Here is a 21862-nt window from a genome sequence, read left to right as displayed (position 1 = left end):
TCATCAATATAACCGTTAAACAGGAGATCATCAGTCTAACCCTGAACCAGGTGATCATCAGTCCAATCCTGAACCATGTGATCATCAATCCAACCCTGAACCATGTGATCATCAATGTAACCCTGAACCAGGTGATCATTTGTCTAACCCTGAACCATGTGATCATCAATCTAACCGTGAACAAGGTGATCATCAATATAACCGTTAAACAGGAGATCATCAGTCTAACCCTGAACCAGGTGATCATCAGTCCAATCCTGAACCATGTGATCATCAATCCAACCCTGAACCATGTGATCATCAATCTAACCGTGAACCAGGTGATCATCAATATAACCCTTAACGAGGTGATCATCAGGCTAACCCTGAACCAGGTGATCATCAGTCTAATCCTGAACCATGTGATCATCAATCCAACCCTGAGTCATGTGATCATCAATGTAACCCTTAACCAGGTGATCATGAGTCTAACCCTGAACCATATGATCATCAATCAAACCCTGAACCATGTGATCATCAATGTAACCGTGAACCAGGTGATCATCTATATAACCCTTAAGCAAGTGATCATGAGTCTAACCCTGAACCATATGATCATCAATCCAACCCTGAACCATGTGATCATCAATCTAACCGTGAACCAGGTGATAATCAATCTAACCGTGAACCAGGTGATAATCAATGTAACCATGAACCATGTGATCATCAATCCAACCCTTAACCATGTGATCATCAATCTAACCCTGAACCATGTGATCATCAATCCAACCCTGAACAATGTGATCATCAGTCTAACCCTGAACCATGTGATCATTAATCCAACCCTGGACCATGTGATTATCAATCTAACCGTGAACAAGGTGATCATCAATCCAACCCTTAAACAGGTGATCATCAGTCTAACCCTGAACCAGGTGATCATCAGTCTAATCCTGAACGATGTGATCATCAATCCAACCCTCAACCATGTGATCATCAATGTAACCGTCAATCAGGTGATCATCAATATAACCCTTAACCAGGTGATCATCAGGCTAATCCTGAACCAGGTGATCATCAGTCTAATCCTGAACCATGTGATCATCAATCCAACCCTGAACCATGTGATCATCAATGTAACCCTTAACCAGGTGATCATGAGTCTAACCCTGAACCATATGATCATCAATCCAACCCTGAACCATGTGAACATCAATGTAACCGTGAACCAGGTGATCATCTATATAACCCTTAACCAGGTGATCATGAGTCTAACCCTGAACCATATGATCATCAAGCCAACCCTGAACCATGTGATCATCAATGTAACCGTGAACCAGGTGATCATCTATATAACCCTTAACCAGGTGATTCTCAGTCTAATCTTGAACCATATGATCATCAATCCAACCCTGAACCATGTGATCATCAATCTAACCGTGAACCAGGTGATCATCAATATAACCCTTAACCATGTGATCATCAGGCAAATCCTGAACAATGTGATCATCAATGTAACCCTGAACCATGTGATCATCAATCTAACCGTGAACAAGGTGATCATCAATATAACCCTTAAATAGGTGATCATCAGTCTAACCTTGAACCAGGTGATCATCAGTCCAATCCTGAACCATGTGATCATCATTCAGACCCTGAACCATGTGATCATCAATCTAACCCTGAACCAGGTGATCATCAGTCTAACCCTGAACCATGTGATCATCAATCCAACCCTGGGCCATGTGATCATCAATCTAAACGTGAACAAGGTGATCATCAATATAACCCTTAAACAGGTGAACACCAGTCTAACCCTGAACCATGTGATCATCAATATAACCCTGAACCATGTGATCATCAATCTAACCGTGAACCAGGTGATCATCAATATAACCCTTAACGACGTGATCATCAGGCTAACCCTGAACAAGGTGATTATTTGTCTAATCCTGAACCATGTGATCATCAATGTAACCGTCAACCAGGTGATCATCAATATAACCCTTAACCAGGTGATAATGAGTCTAACCCTGAACCATATGATCATCAATCCAACCCTGAACCATGTGATCTTCAATGTAACCGTGAACCAGGTGGTCATCTATATAACCCTTAACCAGGTGATCATGAGTCTAACCCTGAACCATATGATCATCAATCCAACCCTGAACCATTTCATCATCAATGTAACCGTCAACCAGGTGATCATGAGTCTAACCCTGAACCATATGATCATCAATCCAACCCTGAACCATGTGATCATCAATTTAACCCTGAACCAGGTGATCATTTGTCTAATCCTGAACCAGGTGATCATCAATGTAACCGTCAACCAGGTGATCATCAATATGACCCTTAACCAGGTGATCATGAGTCTAACCCTGAACCATATGATCATCAATCCAACCCTGAACCATGTGATCATCAATGTAACCGTGAACCAGGTGATCATCTATATAACCCTTAACCAGGTGATCATGAGTCTAACCCTGAACCATATGATCATCAATCCAACCCTGAACCATTTGATGATCAATGTAACCGTCAACCAGGTGATCATGAGTCTAACCCTGAACCATATGATCATCAATCCAACCCTGAACCATGTGATCATCAGGCGAATCCTGAACCATGTGATCATCAATGTAACCCTGAACGATGTGATCATCAATCTAACCGTGAACAAGGTGATCATCAATCTAACCCTGAACCATGTGATCATCAATCTAACCATGAACCAGGTGAACATCAGTCTAACCCTGAACCATGTGATCATCAATCTAACCCTGAACCCTGTGATCATCAGTCTAACCCTGAACCATGTGATCATCAATCCAACCCTGGGCCATGTGATCATCAATCTAAACGTGAACAAGGTGATCATCAATATAACCCTTAAACAGGTGATCATCAGTCTAACCCTGAACCAGGTGATCATCAGTCCAATCCTGAACCATGTCATCATCAATCCAACCCTGAACCATGTGAACACCAGTCTAACCCTGAACCATGTGATCATCAATATAACCCTGAACCATGTGATCATCAATCTAACCGTGAACCAGGTGATCATCAATATAACCCTTAACGACGTGATCATCAGGCTAACCCTGAACCAGGTGATCATTTGTCTAATCCTGAACCATGTGATCATCAATGTAACCGTCAACCAGGTGATCATCAATATAACCCTTAACCAGGTGATAATGAGTCTAACCCTGAACCATATGATCATCAATCCAACCCTGAACCATGTGATCTTCAATGTAACCGTGAACCAGGTGGTCATCTATATAACCCTTAACCAGGTGATCATGAGTCTAACCCTGAACCATATGATCATCAATCCAACCCTGAACCATTTCATCATCAATGTAACCGTCAACCAGGTGATCATGAGTCTAACCCTGAACCATATGATCATCAATCCAACCCTGAACCATGTGATCATCAATTTAACCCTGAACCAGGTGATCATTTGTCTAATCCTGAACCAGGTGATCATCAATGTAACCGTCAACCAGGTGATCATCAATATGACCCTTAACCAGGTGATCATGAGTCTAACCCTGAACCATATGATCATCAATCCAACCCTGAACCATGTGATCATCAATGTAACCGTGAACCAGGTGATCATCTATATAACCCTTAACCAGGTGATCATGAGTCTAACCCTGAACCATATGATCATCAATCCAACCCTGAACCATTTGATGATCAATGTAACCGTCAACCAGGTGATCATGAGTCTAACCCTGAACCATATGATCATCAATCCAACCCTGAACCATGTGATCATCAGGCGAATCCTGAACCATGTGATCATCAATGTAACCCTGAACGATGTGATCATCAATCTAACCGTGAACAAGGTGATCATCAATCTAACCCTGAACCATGTGATCATCAATCTAACCATGAACCAGGTGAACATCAGTCTAACCCTGAACCATGTGATCATCAATCTAACCCTGAACCCTGTGATCATCAGTCTAACCCTGAACCATGTGATCATCAATCCAACCCTGGGCCATGTGATCATCAATCTAAACGTGAACAAGGTGATCATCAATATAACCCTTAAACAGGTGATCATCAGTCTAACCCTGAACCAGGTGATCATCATTCAGACCCTGAACCATGTCATCATCAATCCAACCCTGAACCATGTGATCATCAATCTAACCGTGAACCAGGTGATCATCAATATAACCCTTAACGACGTGATCATCAGGCTAACCCTGAACCATGTGATCATTCGTCTAATCCTGAACCATGTGATCATCAATTCTAACCGTCAACCAGGTGATCATCAATATAACCCTTAACCCGGTGATCATGAGTCTAACCCTGAACCATATGATCATCAATCCAACCCTGAACCATGTGATCATCAATGTAACCGTGAACCAGGTGATCATCTATATAACCCTTAACCAGGTGATCATGAGTGTAACCCTGAACCATATGATCATCAATCCAACCCTGAACCATTTCATCATCAATGTAACCGTCAACCAGGTGATCATGAGTCTAACCCTGAACCATATGATCATCAATCCAACCCTGAACCATGTGATCATCAATGTAACCCTGAACCAGGTGATCATTTGTCTAATCCTGAACCATGTGATCATCAATGTAACCGTCAACCAGGTGATCATCAATATAACCCTTAACCAGGTGATCATGAGTCTAACCCTGAACCATATGATCATCAATCCAATCCTGAACCATTTGATCATCAATGTAACCGTCAACCAGGTGATCATGAGTCTAACCCTGAACCATATGATCATCAATCCAACCCTGAACCATGTGATCATCAATGTAACCTTGAACCATGTGATCATCAATGTAACCGTGACCCAGGTGATCATCTATATAACCCTTAACCAGGTGATCATGAGTCTAACCCTGAACCATATGATCATCAATCCAACCCTGAACCATTTGATCATCAATGTAACCGTGAACCAGGTGATCATCAATATAACCCTTAACGAAGTGATCATCAGGCTAACCCTGAACCAGGTGATCATCAGTCTAATCCTGAACCATGTGATCATCAATCCAACCCTGAACCATGTGATCATCAATGTAACCATGACCCAGGTGATCATCTATATAACCCTTAACCAGGTGATCATGAGTCTAACCCTGAACCATATGACCATCAATCCAACCCTGAACCATGTGATCATCAATCTAACCGTGAACAAGGTGATCATCAATATAACCCTTAAACAGGTGATCATCAGTCTAACCCTGAACCAGGTGATCATCAGTCCAATCCTGAACCATGTGATCATCATTCAGACCCTGAACCATGTGATCATTAGTCTAACCCTGAACCATGTGATCATCAATCCAACCCTGAACCATGTGATCATCAAACTAACCCTGAACAATGTGATCATCAGGCTAACCCTGAACCAGGTGATCATTTGTCTAATCCTGAATCATGTGATCATCAATCCAACCCTGAACCATGTGATCATCAATGTAACCGTCAACCAGGTGATCATCAATATAACCCTTAACCAGGTGATCATGAGTCTAACCCTGAACCATATGATCATCAATCCAACCCTGAACCATGTGATCATCAATGTAACCGTGACCCAGGTGATCATCTATATAACCCTTAACCAGGTGATCATGAGTCTAACCCTGAACCATATGATCATCAATGTAACCGTGAACCAGGTGATCATCAATATAACCCTTAACGAAGTGATCATCAGGCTAACCCTGAACCAGGTGATCATCAATCAACCCTGAACCATGTGATCATCAATGTAACCGTCAACCAGGTGATCATCAATATAACCCTTAAACAGGTGATCATCAGTCTAACCCTGAACCAGGTGATCATCAGTCTAATCCTGAACCATGTGATCATCAAACTAACCCTGAACCATGTGATTATCAATCCAACCCTGGACCATGTGATCATCAATCTAACCATGGACCATGTGATCATCAATCTAACTGTGAACAAGGTGATCATCAATATAACCCTTAAACAGGTGATCATCAATCCAACCCTGAACCATGTGATAATCAAACTAACCCTGAACAATGTGATCATCACTCTAACCCTGAACCATGTGATCATCAATCCAACCCTGGACCATGTGATCATCAATCCAACCCTGAACCATGTGATCATCAATGTAACCGTCAACCAGGTGATCATCAATATAACCCTTAACCAGGTGATCATGAGTCTAACCCTGAACCATATGATCATCAATCCAACCCTGAACCATGTGATCAGCAATCTAACCAAGAACCAGGTGAACATCAGTCTAACCCTGAACCATGTGATCATCAATCTAACCCTGAACCCTGTGATCATCAGTCTAACCCTGAACCATGTGATCATCAATCCAACCCTGGGCCATGTGATCATCAATCTAAACGTGAACAAGATGATCATCAATATAACCCTTAAACAGGTGATCATCAGTCTAACCCTGAACCAGGTGATCATCAGTCCAATCCTGAACAATGTCATCATCAATCCAACCCTGAACCATGTGATCATCAATATAACCCTTAACGACGTGATCATCAGGCTAACCCTGAACCAGGTGATCATTCGTCTAATCCTGAACCATTTCATCATCAATGTAACCGTCAACCAGGTGATCATGAGTCTAACCCTGAACCATATGATCATCAATCCAACCCTGAACCATGTGATCATCAATGTAACCGTGACCCAGGTGATCATCTATATAACCCTTAACGAAGTGATCATCAGGCTAACCCTGAACCAGGTGATCATCAGTCAAATCCTGAACCATGTGATCATCAATCCAACCCTGAACCATGTGATCATCAATCTAACCGTGAACAAGGTGATCATCAATATAACCCTTAAACAGGTGATCATCAGTCTAACCCTGAACCAGGTGATCATCAGTCCAATCCTGAACCATGTGATCATCATTCAGACCCTGAACCATGTGATCATCAGTCTAACCCTGAACCATGTGATCATCAGTCTAACCCTGAACCATGTGATCATCAATCCAACCCTGGACCATGTGATCATCAATCTAACCCTGAACCATGTGATCATCAATCCAACCCTCAACCATGTGATCATCAATGTAACCGTCAATCAGGTGATCATCAATATAACCCTTAACCAGGTGATCATCAGGCTAACCCTGAACCAGGTGATCATCAGTCTAATCCTGAACCATGTGATCATCAATGTAACCCTTAACCAGGTGATCATGAGTCTAACCCTGAACCATATGATCATCAATCCAACCCTGAACCATGTGAACATCAATGTAACCGTGAACCAGGTGATCATCTATATAACCCTTAACCAGGTGATCATGAGTCTAACCCTGAACCATATGATCATCAATCCAACCCTGAACCATGTGATCATCAATCTAACCGTGAACCAGGTGATAATCAATGTAACCATGAACCATGTGATCATCAATCCAACCCTGAACCATGTGATCATCAATGTAACCGTCAACCAGGTGATCATCAATATAACCCTTAACCAGGTGATCATGAGTCTAACCCTGAACCATATGATCATCAAGCCAACCCTGAACCATGTGATCATCAATGTAACCGTGAACCAGGTGATCATCTATATAACCCTTAACCAGGTGATTCTCAGTCTAATCTTGAACCATATGATCATCAATCCAACCCTGAACCATGTGATCATCAATCTAACCGTGAACCAGGTGATCATCAATATAACCCTTAACCAGGTGATCATCAGTCTAATCCTGAACCATGTGATCATCAATCCAACCCTTAACCATGTGATCATCAATCTAACCCTGAACCATGTGATCATCAATCCAACCCTGAACCATGTGATCATCAATCCAACCCTGAACCATGTGAACATCAATGTAACCGTGAACCAGGTGATCATCTATATAACCCTTAACCAGGTGATCATGAGTCTAACCCTGAACCATATGATCATCAATCCAACCCTGAACCATGTGATCATCAATCTAACCGTGAACCAGGTGATAATCAATCTAACCGTGAACCACGTGATAATCAATGTAACCATGAACCATGTGATCATCAATCCAACCCTTAACCATGTGATCATCAATCTAACCCTGAACCATGTGATCATCAATCCAACCCTGAACAATGTGATCATCAGTCTAATCATGAACCATGTGATCATTAATCCAACCCTGGACCATGTGATTATCAATCTAACCGTGAACAAGGTGATCATCAATATAACCCTTAAACAGGTGGTCATCAGTCTAACCCTGAACCAGGTGATCTTCAGTCTAATCCTGAACCATGTGATCATCAATCCAACCCTCAACCATGTGATCATCAATGTAACCGTCAATCAGGTGATCATCAATATAACCCTTAACCAGGTGATCATCAGGCTAACCCTGAACCATGTGATCATCAGTCTAATCCTGAACCATGTGATCATCAATGTAACCCTTAACCAGGTGATCATGAGTCTAACCCTGAACCATATGATCATCAATCCAACCCTGAACCATGTGATCATCAATCTAACCGTGAACCAGGTGATAATCAATGTAACCATGAACCATGTGATCATCAATCCAACCCTGAACCATGTGATCATCAATGTAACCGTCAACCAGGTGATCATCAATATAACCCTTAACCAGGTGATCATGAGTCTAACCCTGAACCATATGATCATCAAGCCAACCCTGAACCATGTGATCATCAATGTAACCGTGAACCAGGTGATCATCTATATAACCCTTAACCAGGTGATTCTCAGTCTAATCTTGAACCATATGATCATCAATCCAACCCTGAACCATGTGATCATCAATCTAACCGTGAACCAGGTGATCATCAATATAACCCTTAACCAGGTGATCATCAGTCTAATCCTGAACCATGTGATCATCAGGCAAATCCTGAACAATGTGATCATCAATGTAACCCTGAACCATGTGATCATCAATCTAACCGTGAACAAGGTGATCATCAATATAACCCTTAAATAGGTGATCATCAGTCTAACCCTGAACCAGGTGATCATCAGTCCAATCCTGAACCATGTGATCATCATTCAGACCCTGAACCATGTGATCATCAATCTAACCCTGAACCAGGTGATCATCAGTCTAACCCTGAACCATGTGATCATCAATCCAACCCTGAACCATGTGATCATCAAACTAACCCTGAACACTGTGATCATCAGTCTAACCCTGAACCATGTGATCATCAATCCAACCCTGGGCCATGTGATCATCAATCTAAACGTGAACAAGGTGATCATCAATATAACCCTTAAACAGGTGAACACCAGTCTAACCCTGAACCATGTGATCATCAATATAACCCTGAACCATGTGATCATCAATCTAAGCGTGAACCAGGTGATCATCAATATAACCCTTAACGACGTGATCATCAGGCTAACCCTGAACCAGGTGATCATTTGTCTAATCCTGAACCATGTGATCATCAATGTAACCGTCAACCAGGTGATCATCAATATAACCCTTAACCAGGTGATAATGAGTCTAACCCTGAACCATATGATCATCAATCCAACCCTGAACCATGTGATCATCAATGTAACCGTGAACCAGGTGGTCATCTATATAACCCTTAACCAGGTGATCATGAGTCTAACCCTGAACCATATGATCATCAATCCAACCCTGAACCATTTCATCATCAATGTAACCGTCAACCAGGTGATCATGAGTCTAACCCTGAACCATATGATCATCAATCCAACCCTGAACCATGTGATCATCAATGTAACCCTGAACCAGGTGATCATTTGTCTAATCCTGAACCAGGTGATCATCAATGTAACCGTCAACCAGGTGATCATCAATATGACCCTTAAGCAGGTGATCATCAATCCAACCCTGAACCATGTGATAATCAAACTAACCCTGAACAATGTGATCATCACTCTAACCCTGAACCATGTGATCATCAATCCAACCCTGGACCATGTGATCATCAATCCAACCCTGAACCATGTGATCATCAATGTAACCGTCAACCAGGTGATCATCAATATAACCCTTAACCAGGTGATCATGAGTCTAACCCTGAACCATATGATCATCAATCCAACCCTGAACCATGTGATCAGCAATCTAACCAAGAACCAGGTGAACATCAGTCTAACCCTGAACCATGTGATCATCAATCTAACCCTGAACCCTGTGATCATCAGTCTAACCCTGAACCATGTGATCATCAATCCAACCCTGGGCCATGTGATCATCAATCTAAACGTGAACAAGATGATCATCAATATAACCCTTAAACAGGTGATCATCAGTCTAACCCTGAACCAGGTGATCATCAGTCCAATCCTGAACAATGTCATCATCAATCCAACCCTGAACCATGTGATCATCAATATAACCCTTAACGACGTGATCATCAGGCTAACCCTGAACCAGGTGATCATTCGTCTAATCCTGAACCATTTCATCATCAATGTAACCGTCAACCAGGTGATCATGAGTCTAACCCTGAACCATATGATCATCAATCCAACCCTGAACCATGTGATCATCAATGTAACCGTGACCCAGGTGATCATCTATATAACCCTTAACGAAGTGATCATCAGTCTAACCCTGAACCAGGTGATCATCAGTCCAATCCTGAACCATGTGATCATCATTCAGACCCTGAACCATGTGATCATCAGTCTAACCCTGAACCATGTGATCATCAGTCTAACCCTGAACCATGTGATCATCAATCCAACCCTGGACCATGTGATCATCAATCTAACCCTGAACCATGTGATCATCAATCCAACCCTCAACCATGTGATCATCAATGTAACCGTCAATCAGGTGATCATCAATATAACCCTTAACCAGGTGATCATCAGGCTAACCCTGAACCAGGTGATCATCAGTCTAATCCTGAACCATGTGATCATCAATGTAACCCTTAACCAGGTGATCATGAGTCTAACCCTGAACCATATGATCATCAATCCAACCCTGAACCATGTGAACATCAATGTAACCGTGAACCAGGTGATCATCTATATAACCCTTAACCAGGTGATCATGAGTCTAACCCTGAACCATATGATCATCAATCCAACCCTGAACCATGTGATCATCAATCTAACCGTGAACCAGGTGATAATCAATGTAACCATGAACCATGTGATCATCAATCCAACCCTGAACCATGTGATCATCAATGTAACCGTCAACCAGGTGATCATCAATATAACCCTTAACCAGGTGATCATGAGTCTAACCCTGAACCATATGATCATCAAGCCAACCCTGAACCATGTGATCATCAATGTAACCGTGAACCAGGTGATCATCTATATAACCCTTAACCAGGTGATTCTCAGTCTAATCTTGAACCATATGATCATCAATCCAACCCTGAACCAGGTGATCATCAATCTAACCGTGAACCAGGTGATCATCAATATAACCTTTAACCAGGTGATCATCAGTCTAATCCTGAACCATGTGATCATCAATCCAACCCTTAACCATGTGATCATCAATCTAACCCTGAACCATGTGATCATCAATCCAACCCTGAACCATGTGATCATCAATCCAACCCTGAACCATGTGAACATCAATGTAACCGTGAACCAGGTGATCATCTATATAACCCTTAACCAGGTGATCATGAGTCTAACCCTGAACCATATGATCATCAATCCAACCCTGAACCATGTGATCATCAATCTAACCGTGAACCACGTGATAATCAATGTAACCATGAACCATGTGATCATCAATCCAACCCTTAACCATGTGATCATCAATCTAACCCTGAACCATGTGATCATCAATCCAACCCTGAACAATGTGATCATCAGTCTAATCATGAACCATGTGATCATTAATCCAACCCTGGACCATGTGATTATCAATCTAACCGTGAACAAGGTGATCATCAATATAACCCTTAAACAGGTGGTCATCAGTCTAACCCTGAACCAGGTGATCTTCAGTCTAATCCTGAACCATGTGATCATCAATCCAACCCTCAACCATGTGATCATCAATGTAACCGTCAATCAGGTGATCATCAATATAACCCTTAACCAGGTGATCATCAGGCTAACCCTGAACCATGTGATCATCAGTCTAATCCTGAACCATGTGATCATCAATGTAACCCTTAACCAGGTGATCATGAGTCTAACCCTGAACCATATGATCATCAATCCAACCCTGAACCATGTGATCATCAATCTAACCGTGAACCAGGTGATAATCAATGTAACCATGAACCATGTGATCATCAATCCAACCCTGAACCATGTGATCATCAATGTAACCGTCAACCAGGTGATCATCAATATAACCCTTAACCAGGTGATCATGAGTCTAACCCTGAACCATATGATCATCAAGCCAACCCTGAACCATGTGATCATCAATGTAACCGTGAACCAGGTGATCATCTATATAACCCTTAACCAGGTGATTCTCAGTCTAATTTTGAACCATATGATCATCAATCCAACCCTGAACCATGTGATCATCAATCTAACCGTGAACCAGGTGATCATCAATATAACCCTTAACCAGGTGATCATCAGTCTAATCCTGAACCATGTGATCATCAGGCAAATCCTGAACAATGTGATCATCAATGTAACCCTGAACCATGTGATCATCAATCTAACCGTGAACAAGGTGATCATCAATATAACCCTTAAATAGGTGATCATCAGTCTAACCCTGAACCAGGTGATCATCAGTCCAATCCTGAACCATGTGATCATCATTCAGACCCTGAACCATGTGATCATCAATCTAACCCTGAACCAGGTGATCATCAGTCTAACCCTGAACCATGTGATCATCAATCCAACCCTGAACCATGTGATCATCAAACTAACCCTGAACACTGTGATCATCAGTCTAACCCTGAACCATGTGATCATCAATCCAACCCTGGGCCATGTGATCATCAATCTAAACGTGAACAAGGTGATCATCAATATAACCCTTAAACAGGTGAACACCAGTCTAACCCTGAACCATGTGATCATCAATATAACCCTGAACCATGTGATCATCAATCTAAGCGTGAACCAGGTGATCATCAATATAACCCTTAACGACGTGATCATCAGGCTAACCCTGAACCAGGTGATCATTTGTCTAATCCTGAACCATGTGATCATCAATGTAACCGTCAACCAGGTGATCATCAATATAACCCTTAACCAGGTGATAATGAGTCTAACCCTGAACCATATGATCATCAATCCAACCCTGAACCATGTGATCATCAATGTAACCGTGAACCAGGTGGTCATCTATATAACCCTTAACCAGGTGATCATGAGTCTAACCCTGAACCATATGATCATCAATCCAACCCTGAACCATTTCATCATCAATGTAACCGTCAACCAGGTGATCATGAGTCTAACCCTGAACCATATGATCATCAATCCAACCCTGAACCATGTGATCATCAATGTAACCCTGAACCAGGTGATCATTTGTCTAATCCTGAACCAGGTGATCATCAATGTAACCGTCAACCAGGTGATCATCAATATGACCCTTAAGCAGGTGATCATGAGTCTAACCCTGAACCATATGATCATCAATCCAACCCTGAACCATGTGATCATCAATGTAACCGTGAACCAGGTGATCATCTATATAACCCTTAACCAGGTGATCATGAGTCTAACCCTGAACCATATGATCATCAATCCAACCCTGAACCATGTGATCATCAGGCGAATCCTGAACCATGTGATCATCAATGTAACCCTGAACGATGTGATCATCAATCTAACCGTGAACAAGGTGATCATCAATCTAACCCTGAACCATGTGATCATCAATCTAACCATGAACCAGGTGAACATCAGTCTAACCCTGAACCATGTGATCATCAATCTAACCCTGAACCCTGTGATCATCAGTCTAACCCTGAACCATGTGATCATCAATCCAACCCTGGGCCATGTGATCATCAATGTAAACGTGAACAAGGTGATCATCAATATAACCCTTAAACAGGTGATCATCAGTCTAACCCTGAACCAGGTGAACATCAGTCCAATCCTGAACCATGTCATCATCAATCCAACCCTGAACCATGTGATCATCAATCTAACCGTGAACCAGGTGATCATCAATATAACCCTTAACGACGTGATCATCAGGCTAACCCTGAACCATGTGATCATTCGTCTAATCCTGAACCATGTGATCATCAATTCTAACCGTCAACCAGGTTATCATCAATATAACCCTTAACCAGGTGATCATGAGTCTAACCCTGAACCATATGATCATCAATCCAACCCTGAACCATGTGATCATCAATGTAACCGTGAACCAGGTGATCATCTATATAACCCTTAACCAGGTGATCATGAGTCTAACCCTGAACCATATGATCATCAATCCAACCCTGAACCATTTCATCATCAATGTAACCGTCAACCAGGTGATCATGAGTCTAACCCTGAACCATATGATCATCAATCCAACCCTGAACCATGTGATCATCAATTTAACCCTGAACCAGGTGATCATTTGTCTAATCCTGAACCATGTGATCATCAATGTAACCGTCAACCAGGTGATCATCAATATAACCCTTAACCAGGTGATCATGAGTCTAACCCTGAACCATATGATCATCAATCCAATCCTGAACCATTTGATCATCAATGTAACCGTCAACCAGGTGATTATGAGTCTAACCCTGATCCATATGATCATCAATCCAACCCTGAACCATGTGATCATCAATGTAACCTTGAACCATGTGATCATCAATCTAACCGTGAACAAGGTGATCATCAATATAACCCTTAAACAGGAGATCATCAGTCTAACCCTGAACCAGGTGATCATCAGACCTATCCTGAACCATGTCATCATCAATCCAACCCTGAACCAGGTGATCATCAATCTAAACGTGAACCAGGTGATCATCAATATAACCCTTAACGAGGTGATCATCAGGCTAACCCTGAACCAGGTGATCATCAGTCTAATCCTGAACCATGTGATCATCAATCAAACCCTGAACCATGTGATCATCAATGTAACCGTGACCCAGGTGATCATCTATATAACCCTTAACCAGGTGATCATGAGTCTAACCCTGAACCATATGATCATCAATCCAACCCTGAACCATTTGATCATCAATGTAACCGTGAACCAGGTGATCATCAATATAACCCTTAAGGAAGTGATCATCAGGCTAACCCTGAACCAGGTGATCATCAGTCTAATCCTGAACCATGTGATCATCAATCCAACCCTGAACCATGTGATCATCAATCTAACCGTGAACAAGGTGATCATCAATATAACCCTTAAACAGGTGATCATCAGTCTAACCCTGAACCAGGTGATCATCAGTCCAATCCTGAACCATGTGATCATCATTCAGACCCTGAACCATGTGATCATTAGTCTAACCCTGAACCATGTGATCATCAATCCAACCCTGAACCATGTGATCATCAAACTAACCCTGAACAATGTGATCATCAGGCTAACCCTGAACCAGGTGAACATCAGTCTAACCCTGAACCATGTGATCATCAGGCGAATCCTGAACCATGTGATCATCAATGTAACCCTGAACCAGGTGATCATCAATGTAACCGTCAACCAGGTGATCATGAGTCTAACCCTGAACCATATGATCATCAATCCAACCCTGAACCATGTGATCATCAATGTAACCCTGAACCAGGTGATCATTTGTCTAATCCTGAACCAGGTGATCATCAATGTAACCGTCAACCAGGTGATCATCAATATGACCCTTAAGCAGGTGATCATCAATCCAACCCTGAACCATGTGATAATCAAACTAACCCTGAACAATGTGATCATCACTCTAACCCTGAACCATGTGATCATCAATCCAACCCTGGACCATGTGATCATCAATCCAACCCTGAACCATGTGATCATCAATGTAACCGTCAACCAGGTGATCATCAATATAACCCTTAACCAGGTGATCATGAGTCTAACCCTGAACCATATGATCATCAATCCAACCCTGAACCATGTGATCAGCAATCTAACCAAGAACCAGGTGAACATCAGTCTAACCCTGAACCATGTGATCATCAATCTAACCCTGAACCCTGTGATCATCAGTCTAACCCTGAACCATGTGATCATCAATCCAACCCTGGGCCATGTGATCATCAATCTAAACGTGAACAAGATGATCATCAATATAACCCTTAAACAGGTGATCATCAGTCTAACCCTGAACCAGGTGATCATCAGTCCAATCCTGAACAATGTCATCATCAATCCAACCCTGAACCATGTGATCATCAATATAACCCTTAACGACGTGATCATCAGGCTAACCCTGAACCAGGTGATCATTCGTCTAATCCTGAACCATTTCATCATCAATGTAACCGTCAACCAGGTGATCATGAGTCTAACCCTGAACCATATGATCATCAATCCAACCCTGAACCATGTGATCATCAATGTAACCGTGACCCAGGTGATCATCTATATAACCCTTAACGAAGTGATCATCAGTCTAACCCTGAACCAGGTGATCATCAGTCCAATCCTGAACCATGTGATCATCATTCAGACCCTGAACCATGTGATCATCAGTCTAACCCTGAACCATGTGATCATCAGTCTAACCCTGAACCATGTGATCATCAATCCAACCCTGGACCATGTGATCATCAATCTAACCCTGAACCATGTGATCATCAATCCAACCCTCAACCATGTGATCATCAATGTAACCGTCAATCAGGTGATCATCAATATAACCCTTAACCAGGTGATCATCAGGCTAACCCTGAACCAGGTGATCATCAGTCTAATCCTGAACCATGTGATCATCAATGTAACCCTTAACCAGGTGATCATGAGTCTAACCCTGAACCATATGATCATCAATCCAACCCTGAACCATGTGAACATCAATGTAACCGTGAACCAGGTGATCATCTATATAACCCTTAACCAGGTGATCATGAGTCTAACCCTGAACCATATGATCATCAATCCAACCCTGAACCATGTGATCATCAATCTAACCGTGAACCAGGTGATAATCAATGTAACCATGAACCATGTGATCATCAGTCCAATCCTGAACCATGTGATCATCATTCAGACCCTGAACCATGTGATCATCAGTCTAACCCTGAACCATGTGATCATCAGTCTAACCCTGAACCATGTGATCATCAATCCAACCCTGGACCATGTGATCATCAATCTAACCCTGAACCATGTGATCATCAATCCAACCCTCAACCATGTGATCATCAATGTAACCGTCAATCAGGTGATCATCAATATAACCCTTAACCAGGTGATCATCAGGCTAACCCTGAACCAGGTGATCATCAGTCTAATCCTGAACCATGTGATCATCAATGTAACCCTTAACCAGGTGATCATGAGTCTAACCCTGAACCATATGATCATCAATCCAACCCTGAACCATGTGAACATCAATGTAACCGTGAACCAGGTGATCATCTATATAACCCTTAACCAGGTGATCATGAGTCTAACCCTGAACCATATGATCATCAATCCAACCCTGAACCATGTGATCATCAATCTAACCGTGAACCAGGTGATAATCAATGTAACCATGAACCATGTGATCATCAATCCAACCCTGAACCATGTGATCATCAATGTAACCGTCAACCAGGTGATCATCAATATAACCCTTAACCAGGTGATCATGAGTCTAACCCTGAACCATATGATCATCAAGCCAACCCTGAACCATGTGATCATCAATGTAACCGTGAACCAGGTGATCATCTATATAACCCTTAACCAGGTGATTCTCAGTCTAATCTTGAACCATATGATCATCAATCCAACCCTGAACCATGTGATCATCAATCTAACCGTGAACCAGGTGATCATCAATATAACCCTTAACCAGGTGATCATCAGTCTAATCCTGAACCATGTGATCATCAATCCAACCCTTAACCATGTGATCATCAATCTAACCCTGAACCATGTGATCATCAATCCAACCCTGAACAATGTGATCATCAGTCTAACCCTGAACCATGTGATCATTAATCCAACCCTGGACCATGTGATTATCAATCTAACCGTGAACAAGGTGATCATCAATATAACCCTTAAACAGGTGATCATCAGTCTAACCCTGAACCAGGTGATCATCAGTCTAATCCTGAACCATGTGATCATCAATCAAACCCTCAACCATGTGATCATCAATGTAACCGTCAATCAGGTGATCATCAATATAACCCTTAACCAGGTGATCATCAGGCTAACCCTGAACCAGGTGATCATCAGTCTAATCCTGAACCATGTGATCATCAATGTAACCCTTAACCAGGTGATCATGAGTCTAACCCTGAACCATATGATCATCAATCCAACCCTGAACCATGTGAACATCAATGTAACCGTGAACCAGGTGATCATCTATATAACCCTTAACCAGGTGATCATGAGTCTAACCCTGAACCATATGATCATCAATCCAACCCTGAACCATGTGATCATCAATCTAACCGTGAACCAGGTGATAATCAATCTAACCGTGAACCAGGTGATAATCAATGTAACCATGAACCATGTGATCATCAATCCAACCCTTAACCATTTGATCATCAATCTAACCCTGAACCATGTGATCATCAATCCAACCCTGAACAATGTGATCATCAGTCTAATCCTGAACCATGTGATCATTAATCCAACCCTGGACCATGTGATTATCAATCTAACCGTGAACAAGGTGATCATCAATATAACCCTTAAACAGGTGGTCATCAGTCTAACCCTGAACCAGGTGATCATCAGTCTAATCCTGAACCATGTGATCATCAATCCAACCCTCAACCATGTGATCATCAATGTAACCGTCAATCAGGTGATCATCAATATAACCCTTAACCAGGTGATCATCAGGCTAACCCTGAACCAGGTGATCATCAGTCTAATCCTGAACCATGTGATCATCAATTTAACCCTTAACCAGGTGATCATGAGTCTAACCCTGAACCATATGATCATCAATCCAACCCTGAACCATGTGAACATCAATGTAACCGTGAACCAGGTGATCATCTATATAACCCTTAACCAGGTGATCATGAGTCTAACCCTGAACCATATGATCATCAATCCAACCCTGAACCATGTGATCATCAATCTAACCGTGAACCAGGTGATAATCAATGTAACCATGAACCATGTGATCATCAATCCAACCCTGAACCATGTGATCATCAATGTAACCGTGAACAAGGTGATCATCTATATAACCCTTAACCAGGTGATTCTCAGTCTAATCTTGAACCATATGATCATCAATCCAACCCTGAACCATGTGATCATCAATCTAACCGTGAACCAGGTGATCATCAATATAACCCTTAACCAGGTGATCATCAGTCTAATCCTGAACCATGTGATCATCAATGTAACCCTGAACCATGCGATCATCAATCTAACCGTGAACAAGGTGATCATCAATATAACCCTTAAATAGGTGATCATCAGTCTAACCCTGAACCAGGTGATCATCAGTCCAATCCTGAACCATGTGATCATCATTCAGACCCTGAACCATGTGATCATCAATCTAACCCTGAACCAGGTGATCATCAGTCTAACCCTGAACCATGTGATCATCAATCCAACCCTGAACCATGTGATCATCAAACTAACCCTGAACACTGTGATCATCAGTCTAACCCTGAACCATGTGATCATCAATCCAACCCTGGGCCATGTGATCATCAATCTAAACGTGAACAAGGTGATCATCAATATAACCCTTAAACAGGTGAACACCAGTCTAACCCTGAACCATGTGATCATCAATATAACCCTGAACCATGTGATCATCAATCTAAGCGTGAACCAGGTGATCATCAATATAACCCTTAACGACGTGATCATCAGGCTAACCCTGAACCAGGTGATCATTTGTCTAATCCTGAACCATGTGATCATCAATGTAACCGTCAACCAGGTGATCATCAATATAACCCTTAACCAGGTGATAATGAGTCTAACCCTGAACCATATGATCATCAATCCAACCCTGAACCATGTGATCATCAATGTAACCGTGAACCAGGTGGTCATCTATATAACCCTTAACCAGGTGATCATGAGTCTAACCCTGAACCATATGATCATCAATCCAACCCTGAACCATTTCATCATCAATGTAACCGTCAACCAGGTGATCATGCGTCTAACCCTGAACCAAATGATCATCAATCCAACCCTGAACCATGTGATCATCAATGTAACCCTGAACCAGGTGATCATTTGTCTAATCCTGAACCAGGTGATCATCAATATGACCCTTAAGCAGGTGATCATGAGTCTAACCCTGAACCATATGATCATCAATCCAACCCTGAACCATGTGATCATCAATGTAACCGTGAACCAGGTGATCATCTATATAACCCTTAACCAGGTGATCATGAGTCTAACCCTGAACCATATGATCATCAATCCAACCCTGAACCATTTGATCATCAATGTAACCGTCAACCAGGTGATCATGAGTCTAACCCTGAACCATATGATCATCAATCCAACCCTGAACCATGTGATCATCAGGCGAATCCTGAACCATGTGATCATCAATGTAACCCTGAACGATGTGATCATCAATCTAACCGTGAACAAGGTGATCATCAATCTAACCCTGAACCATGTGATCATCAATCTAACCATGAACCAGGTGAACATCAGTCTAACCCTGAACCATGTGATCATCAATCTAACCCTGAACCCTGTGATCATCAGTCTAACCCTGAACCATGTGATCATCAATCCAACCCTGGGCCATGTGATCATCAATCTAAACTTGAACAAGGTGATCATCAATATAACCCTTAAACAGGTGATCATCAGTCTAACCCTGAACCAGGTGATCATCAGTCCAATCCTGAACCATGTCATCATCAATCCAACCCTGAACCATGTGATCATCAATCTAACCGTGAACCAGGTGATCATCAATATAACCCTTAACGACGTGATCATCAGGCTAACCCTGAACCATGTGATCATTCGTCTAATCCTGAACCATGTGATCATCAATTCTAACCGTCAACCAGGTGATCATCAATATAACCCTTAACCAGGTGATCATGAGTCTAACCCTGAACCATATGATCATCAATCCAACCCTGAACCATGTGATCATCAATGTAACCGTGAACCAGGTGATTATCTATATAACCCTTAACCAGGTGATCATGAGTCTAACCCTGAACCATATGATCATCAATCCAACCCTGAACCAGTTCATCATCAATGTAACCGTCAACAGGGTGATCATGAGTCTAACCCTGAACCATATGATCATCAATCCAACCCTGAACCATGTGATCATCAATGTAACCCTGAACCAGGTGATCATCAGTCTAACCCTGAACCATGTGATCATCAATCCAACCCTGGGCCATGTGATCATCAATCTAAACTTGAACAAGGTGATCATCAATATAACCCTTAAACAGGTGATCATCAGTCTAACCCTGAACCAGGTGATCATCAGTCCAATCCTGAACCATGTCATCATCAATCTAACCCTGAACCCTGTGATCATCAGTCTAACCCTGAACCATGTGATCATCAATCCAACCCTGGGCCATGTGATCATCAATCTAAACTTGAACAAGGTGATCATCAATATAACCCTTAAACAGGTGATCATCAGTCTAACCCTGAACCAGGTGATCATTCGTCTAATCCTGAACCATGTGATCATCAATTCTAACCGTCAACCAGGTGATCATCAATATAACCCTTAACCAGGTGATCATGAGTCTAACCCT

Source organism: Antennarius striatus, chromosome 3 (assembly GCF_040054535.1).
Source record: "Antennarius striatus isolate MH-2024 chromosome 3, ASM4005453v1, whole genome shotgun sequence".
NCBI lineage: Eukaryota > Metazoa > Chordata > Actinopteri > Lophiiformes > Antennariidae > Antennarius > Antennarius striatus.
The sequence above is the reverse complement of the archived record's forward strand: the minus strand, read 5'-3'. Positions refer to the sequence as shown.